Below are 7,430 nucleotides of genomic sequence, written 5' to 3' on the forward strand. Positions count from 1 at the left end.
GCCTGTGCAGAGCCGGCAATGCCGCCAGGGAAGCACAGGGAGGGGAGGCAAAAAGGGGCAGGAAGAGGAGGAGCAGAGGGGAAGGAAAAAAAGATTAGAAGGGCTAAAGGAAAATTATAAAAGGTATACAAAGGAACTGACTCCAGGGTCAAGGTATTCTGTATGCATACAATTCCTACCTTCATGTGAAGGTGAAATCTCCAGTAGGAAACACCCATTGCTTCTGGTAATATGGAGCAATCGGAAAGAACCGAAATCAAAACCCAAGTCCAGAATGCATCAGTGATGTAGGCATGGTCTGGGAACAAGGATGTATCAATGGACTGAAAAGAGCAAGATTGTTTGTGCTGAGCAGGGAGAAATGCAAAAAGCAGCATACTACAGATAATTATCTAGTTTGTCATGCACAGGACACAATTCAGAACACATTTTCTATTGCAAATCATTTTCCAGAACCAGTTTCCACTTACTGAAACAAATCTTAGTTGAACCAAAGTGACTTTTTAAAAAAGTGTGTGTCAGCACACCCATCAGGGTGTTTGCAGCTGTGCCCTCGGCTGCCTCCTGCACCCGGCAGCTGCACTCCCAGCCCTGCCCTCCCTCCTTCCCATGCCTGGTGCAGGCATTTCTGGGCTCTCAGCTGCCCACCTACCTATGGCCACCTGTGCTGCTGCAGTCCGTGGGGGATCCCCAGCCTGCAGGAGGGCTGAGGCCAGTCTGGCCCTCCCTGCACGCAAATGTTAAGGCAGCAGCTTGTCCTGCACTCAGCCCACCACAGGTGCTCACCCAGGGCACTGGCAGCATCCCCAGGGTGCTACTACTGAGCATCCCCTGGCCCATCCACATTGCCAGCTGCTTCTATTTCTTTCTGGCCTATTCCTCTCCATTTAAAGCTTAACATAAGGCAGGCTGTTTGGATTTCTAATGGGTTAAGGAAAAGGATGCTTAACTATTAGAAAGAAAATAACCCTTTCAAGTCCTCTTTCTGTTCAGGAAGGAGTTAAAACCTTTCTTGCAAACCACTTACAGCAGTTCTCACTCTGTTCCTAGGTCTTCACCCAGTACCCTATCAGGCCTAGCTCAGCTGAGAGAGGGGGATCAAGACCCCCTCTCTGATGCTTTTAGGAATGTCAGATTGCTCCCTGAGTCTTCAGAATGGGCTTCAAAACCAGTAATTTCCTATGTGCTTCCAGGCTTTGTTCCTAAGATGCACACTCCCACAGACTCACTGAGCAATTACTCCCTCGGGCTGCAGGTCAGGAAGAATTTCAGGGGTTAAGAGCCGTGCACGGCTCAGCAGCAAGTTTCTGGCTGCTGTGTTTATTACAGCAATGAAGCAGAGTAGGCACTTGGAGTCAGCTGTTTGTGTTGACCTTGACATCCTTCCTGCCAGTCCGGAAACAGAAGTTCCTTGAACCTGTCCCTTCCAGCACATTGTTATCAGCATTCCTCATGGCCCAGGGCCATGCCGAGGCAACTCTCCCCACCCCATGGCATAGGACTGCAGTAGTGTTGCAGGGAGAAGACAGCTCTACAGTGTTTGCTGCTCTTCTTATTCCAGCAAAAGACCTTTGGCTGACACAATGAGATGCAACCCTGGCACTTGTAGCCACTCCAACCTTGTTCCCTGGGTGCCACAAGCCAGCCGTGGAAAACTCGGTATGGCCCTTCCACTCAAATGCATCTTCCAAACTTGTCCCAGATTGCCCACACGATGTCCCAAGAACATATAAAAGGTACACTGTGAGGATAACATTGCACTTCGCTTTTCCTCTAAACCCTCTACAGGAGGAATTTGCATAGTTCTCTTTTGGTATGTCCAGCAAGGTTGACTATTTTTGTTAAAAGCATCAAAATGTGCTTACTGAAAGATACTAGTGTCCAACTTTTACATCAACAGGTTACACATCTGGGCATCCATAATGATGCAATTGGCATACAGCTTTTTCATTCTACATTTGATGAGAAAAGGTATAAAAAACACCTCAAATTCAAATTCTGAGAATTTACTCTTTTTTTAAAAAAAAAAGTTGACAGTTAAATGAAACTGAGAAGTCAATTGCCTACAGAGCTATTAGGCTCAATCCAGACAATGCTGATGAACTTCTTTGGGAAAAAGAAAAATATTGTTTTTCAAGAGGTAGTTTGCAGAACAGTTCTGCCACTGTGGCTCAGCCTGACTAGCATTCATGTTTCCCTGAGAAGTCCACCCAGGATTTAGACACATGACACACTGTGTTTAATTGCATGAAGTTAAAGCACTACACCCAGCCATGGAAAAAAGCTTTCAAAACTATTATTTACTGATTTGGGTGCATGAAGACCAGCAGAAAGCAAGCCACCAGCCCCATGACTTTGAGTCACCTCGTGAGGAAAGGCAGTCAGCTCTGCTTGCTTGCAGAAGAAGGGCATCACTGGGCAGAGCTGCCAGATGTGCAGGGCAGCTTTTGTCCCCCCAGCCTCCATCCAGGCAACCAGGGCTTCCACATTCAGGGGAGGAGAAGGCCTGTCCTAACCTAGAAGCCCTTTTTCTAACCTGAAATCCACTAATCACACTTTGGCCAGTTACCCCTCTTCAGAAGAGGATATGGGGTGGGAAGACCATTCTCATTGTTTGGTTCTTCCATATGAGACCTAAAAGCTTGTACTGAGGCCCTTCTCTCACTCCTTACTGTTTATAATCCCACAGTCTTTTCTTGCACCAGGGTCTGCTGTCATTTATAGCAACTTTTTCATGCCAGGTGGGAGACTTGAACCTGCCCAGGCTGTGCTTGCTGAATTTCTCCATCAGCCTTGATCCTCTCCAGCTCTGCCCCTGGCAGAACTCTCTTTGGGGAGGCAGTTCAAGTGCCTGTGGTGTCAGTGTGTCCTGCTGGAACTGCCTTTCTGAGCTGGCTCACACAAACACTGCTTGCAATTTGTTTGTATCTCTGCCTGGGGGCTCTGTATGCAAACCCTGGAAGGCTGATATTTGTTGTCTTGTTGATTCAAAGCCACTTAAACCAGTGAAACTGCACCTGCAACGAGGCTGATTTTAGCTTAATGCATTTCTGAAATATGTTCTAGTCCACAACAATAACACAGCCCTCCAGGAACAATATGCTGTCTTGTGGGTAACACTGCTCACTTGCCTGAATGTCATCTGCCACAGCCAATTTGGATCAGGTCTTGGATATCTCCATTGTAAAGTATTTTTGAGTGTTTCTGAAGAATAACAGCCCTTTAGCACAATCTGAGAGAGCCTTCAAGATAATAACTAATGCACCATGGGCAAATTTACCTTTTACTATGCCTATAAGCAGTCAGAAGCTCTCCACTCCAGATACTGCTTGCCCCTTATTGAAAGTGGCATTCTGTTTGCAGTGCCAGGTTTTCAGGTTTTGCTTATGCTCAGACACCCAAAATAATTCCAGTCAGTCCAGTATAAGAGCTTGCATAGCAAGTGTTTTCACACACCACTACAGGCAAGTGAAAGGCATCTGAGATGCTTAAAAACATAAAACTGACCATCACCTTTCATTTGGCATAAAAAGTACAATTATTTATAATACAGAATTTTATAGAGAAAGCAGTTCTGTCAGATTTGCACTACCACAATAACTTCAAAATTAAATTTTATATAAACACACAAGACCATGTAATTCAAAGATAATTTACAGATAGAATCCACTTGATCACATGTTAATGATCTAGTTAAGAAAGCAATGGCATTTATATATAAATGCTTAACTTACTAAAAATATCTGGCAACTCTAGATTATCTTATCCTGTACAGGACTTATTTCGGAAAATGAGTTCTCAAATTCTCAGACTTCCCAGTACTGACTGATTAAGAACTGAACAGAAAGTAGTGTTTAGGTATTAGGTCCAAATAATTCTCAGAATCACAACCTACTGGTGTTGTCATTTCCCCAAAGTGTAAACCAGCCTGGGTAATTTCCTCATTCCTTCCCTCTCCCTACCATTCCTGACTCTTAGCAGACTCCAGAGTGACAACCTTACACTGCAGGGTTAGATGAGCAGCAGTGCCAAAGCAGAGTGTGAGAGTATGTGAGAGGTTGTGTGTGCATTGCCCTCTGTGACTTGGGTGGTGTGGCTGGAGCACTTGCCAGTGAATACTGAGGCAACAAGGTTACTGAGTACCTCACCCTACTCTATTCTGGGTAACCAACTCTCCCATTTCCTTCTGAAGAGGGTCCATATTTTTCCTAACCTTTCTTTTATTGCTGATGTACCTACATAAGCTCTTCTTGCTGCATTCAACATCCCTGGCCAGGTTTCATTCTATCAGATCTTTAGCTTCACTAACCTGATCCCTAGATGGTTGGATAAATGTATGTATAGAAACACTATGCAGAGTGTTTATATCCAACAAGCAGCATGACAAGTTCTGCTTCTTGTGCCTGGGAAAAGATAGGTATGGTCTATGAATAAGCCTCTCTTCTGCAATTCTATTTTTCTGTGAAAAGGAAGATGATTTTTATGGGTTTATCTCATAAAGTCATCATGAAATCTGCTGGGTCAACTACATTTATCTTCATTGGGAATAATGCTGGAATATTACTGCCATAACTTTTTTCAAGGAACAACATAGATGTAGTACTCTTCTTTGCAGAATTAATCTTTCTGAAAGCTGTCAAAATTTTTAGACCTGTAAAAACTGGTGCTTTTGAGCTCTGTCATCTCCTTTCTTTTTCATCTTGGATTTAAGAGCAGCTTTCTCAACAAAGCAGACCAGTTCCTTTGCTTTTATTTTGCCTTGGCAGTTAGTGAGGCAGCCCACTGGCATAACAATTCCATATATTTCAAAGACTTAGTAAATATCCATATAGCACTATTTTTGTTTGGTTATCAAACAAATAGAACAAAAGCTGATTACAGAGAATGCAAACAAGCTCCCTTTTTTAAGCATGATTTGTTATAAGCCAAAGATATCATTGCATGAAACCTCACATCTCATCTTAAATCACATGGACACTCTACTCTCACTTCTCCTTTTCCCTGATGTCATTTCTTCCCATGCACAACTACAACATCTCCCCTGATCTCTGCAATTGGTTAATATCCATTAGCAAAAAGCAATAAATAATTGCACAAAACCCCCCAACCCTTCAAGCCAGTTTTGGGGTAGCTTTAAGCTGCCTTTCATGCAATAAGGGCTTTGGCCTTTTTGAGAATTTAATCACATGTTCAGCTTTGCCCTGAATTTGATTGCTAGTCTTCCATCTGTTCTGTTCCTCTCCACTGGAAAGGAGGCAAGCCAGGATCACACAAAGCAGGGAGGGCTCCCAGGGCCCTGCTCCCAGAACAAAACCCATTACAAAACACAACACTTTGAGAAGTCACCAATAATTTTGTCCTATGTGACTTGCCAAGACGTTCTTGCAGATTTGGATCTGACCTCTTTTCAACACTACATTCATGTGTATATTCAGCCTCTTTAGTTTAGTTTTACCAATGGCATCATTCAGAAAAATTATTTGGTTTTTAGACAACAAAGTATCAGAGTCTGTTCAAAAAGTTAACTGGTTCTCAGGACTGAAGGCTATGAAAAAAGCCTGCTGCAGACAGTTTGCTCTACTTGATGGGAGTTAAACATCTAAATAAACTTGATGCCTCAATTCCCAAATGTAAAATGAGGAGATGGTATCATCAAGAAGCTGGGGAAAGCACCAAGGAAAACGCTGCACAAGAGCAAAGTACTGCAGCCTGGGACCATGACTTCTGACCCTGATACACTCTGAAAAAATACCACTCTGCAGGTCCAAGAAAGGCTTTGTTTTCCCATATGACCTGCAACATTCTCAAACAATTTAGACCACAGTCATCATAATGTAGCTATCTGTTGGCCTCATGGCCTGTGGATCAACTCCAGTCCACTCAACACTCCTAATCCAGCCTCCCTTTCCCTGGACAATAGGGCTGAGCAGCAAACCCATTCCCATTCCTGTCCCATGCAGCAGGAGCCTGCCTATACTGGTGTCCCTTACTTCATCCAGGATATGCTGGGGAGACAGTATGATGGGAGGAAGAGAGAGGACAGAGGCTTCAGGAAAGCTGGGGGAGCTTGAAGAGGATTTGAGTCTGGTCCCTTTTCCTGCCCATATTAGACCAGTCTCATAAGAGGAATGATCCTTAGTGAGCAACTCACTGTACATTAAATAAAGCTTGCACAAGCAAAACCTATAAAGTAGTGCACACAGATTTCAGAGCAGCAAGAGAACAACACTACTTCAAATGTACCCAGTGCCAGAGGCAGTTCATTGAGATGGACTGTAAGGCCAGGCCAGCTTTGCCTGCAATAATCTGCAGGGCTGACTCTGTGACAGATTGAAATGCAGGAACAGTGTTTAAGCAACTAAATCTTGTTCTAATCTATTAGTTTATGTAACCTTTGCTCACAGATATACTGACTCATAGGTCTCAGGAATCTAAAGAAAATCTCCATTAACTTTCTCCCATCCTTCAACCCCCAGTTACCCAATAAACAAATGGATTGACAGAGATCTTGTTTGTTCTCTTTGAGGAAAAAATGTGTTGGCAACAGGAAAAAAGGTATCAACTAAAGTTCTCAGGACCAGTGTACTTTTCCATACCACCCAAGCTATTTAATAAGCTGGCCAATGGTAGGCAGTGTCCTTCAGGTTAGCATTTCAAACCACGGAACATACCATTTGAACTCCAGGCTGGGGAAGGCACAGGAATTGTTTACTTAGCTCACAGGAATTAAAAAATACTGCCTTCTAGCATTCAGACACTTTTTTTTTTCTGAGAAAAGCAAGGCAACAATACCTTTGGGAGTGACACTGATGCTTCCTAGTTTGAAAGATTTACTTTTGTCCTTCTTACATTGCTTGCATTTCCTAGAACATTTTCACATATATTCTGAACAAGGACCTGACAACAGGAACAGTGTGCAGAATTCTTGCTGCAGCAGTCATAACTCTAGTGATTACCACACAAAACATGTACACATCAGCTTATTTTGTCTGTTCCTAGCTAGGCTCTAACCTAGATTTGTGAAAGGATTTGACTTAGGATGAACCCTTTCTGAGTTTTGGGGGTTGTATGGGTGGCGAAGGGGGGGGGTGCTTGGTGGGGTTCTTTTAGTTTGAGTTTTTATTTGGTTTTGGGGTTTTGTGTTGTTTTTAGTTTTGGGGGGTTTTGTTGGTTGCTTTAGGGTTTTTTTGCTGCCATTGGAATAGTTCACACAACTGCTACAATTTTGCCCATGTAACACTTGCTAACTACACTATCCCTGATTTAATTTCTAACACTTTGTATTGAGGATTAATAGACTGGCTAATGCTGATTGATATCAGTTGTAATTAAAAAGTATTTAGGAGAGGTCATTATGTATTTTTGATGCATGCTAGACACTATCAGAGCTAGATAAATATTCTGTAAATGGATCAAGCATTCCTTACTCT

Source organism: Pithys albifrons, chromosome 9, assembly GCF_047495875.1.
Source record: "Pithys albifrons albifrons isolate INPA30051 chromosome 9, PitAlb_v1, whole genome shotgun sequence".
NCBI lineage: Eukaryota > Metazoa > Chordata > Aves > Passeriformes > Thamnophilidae > Pithys > Pithys albifrons.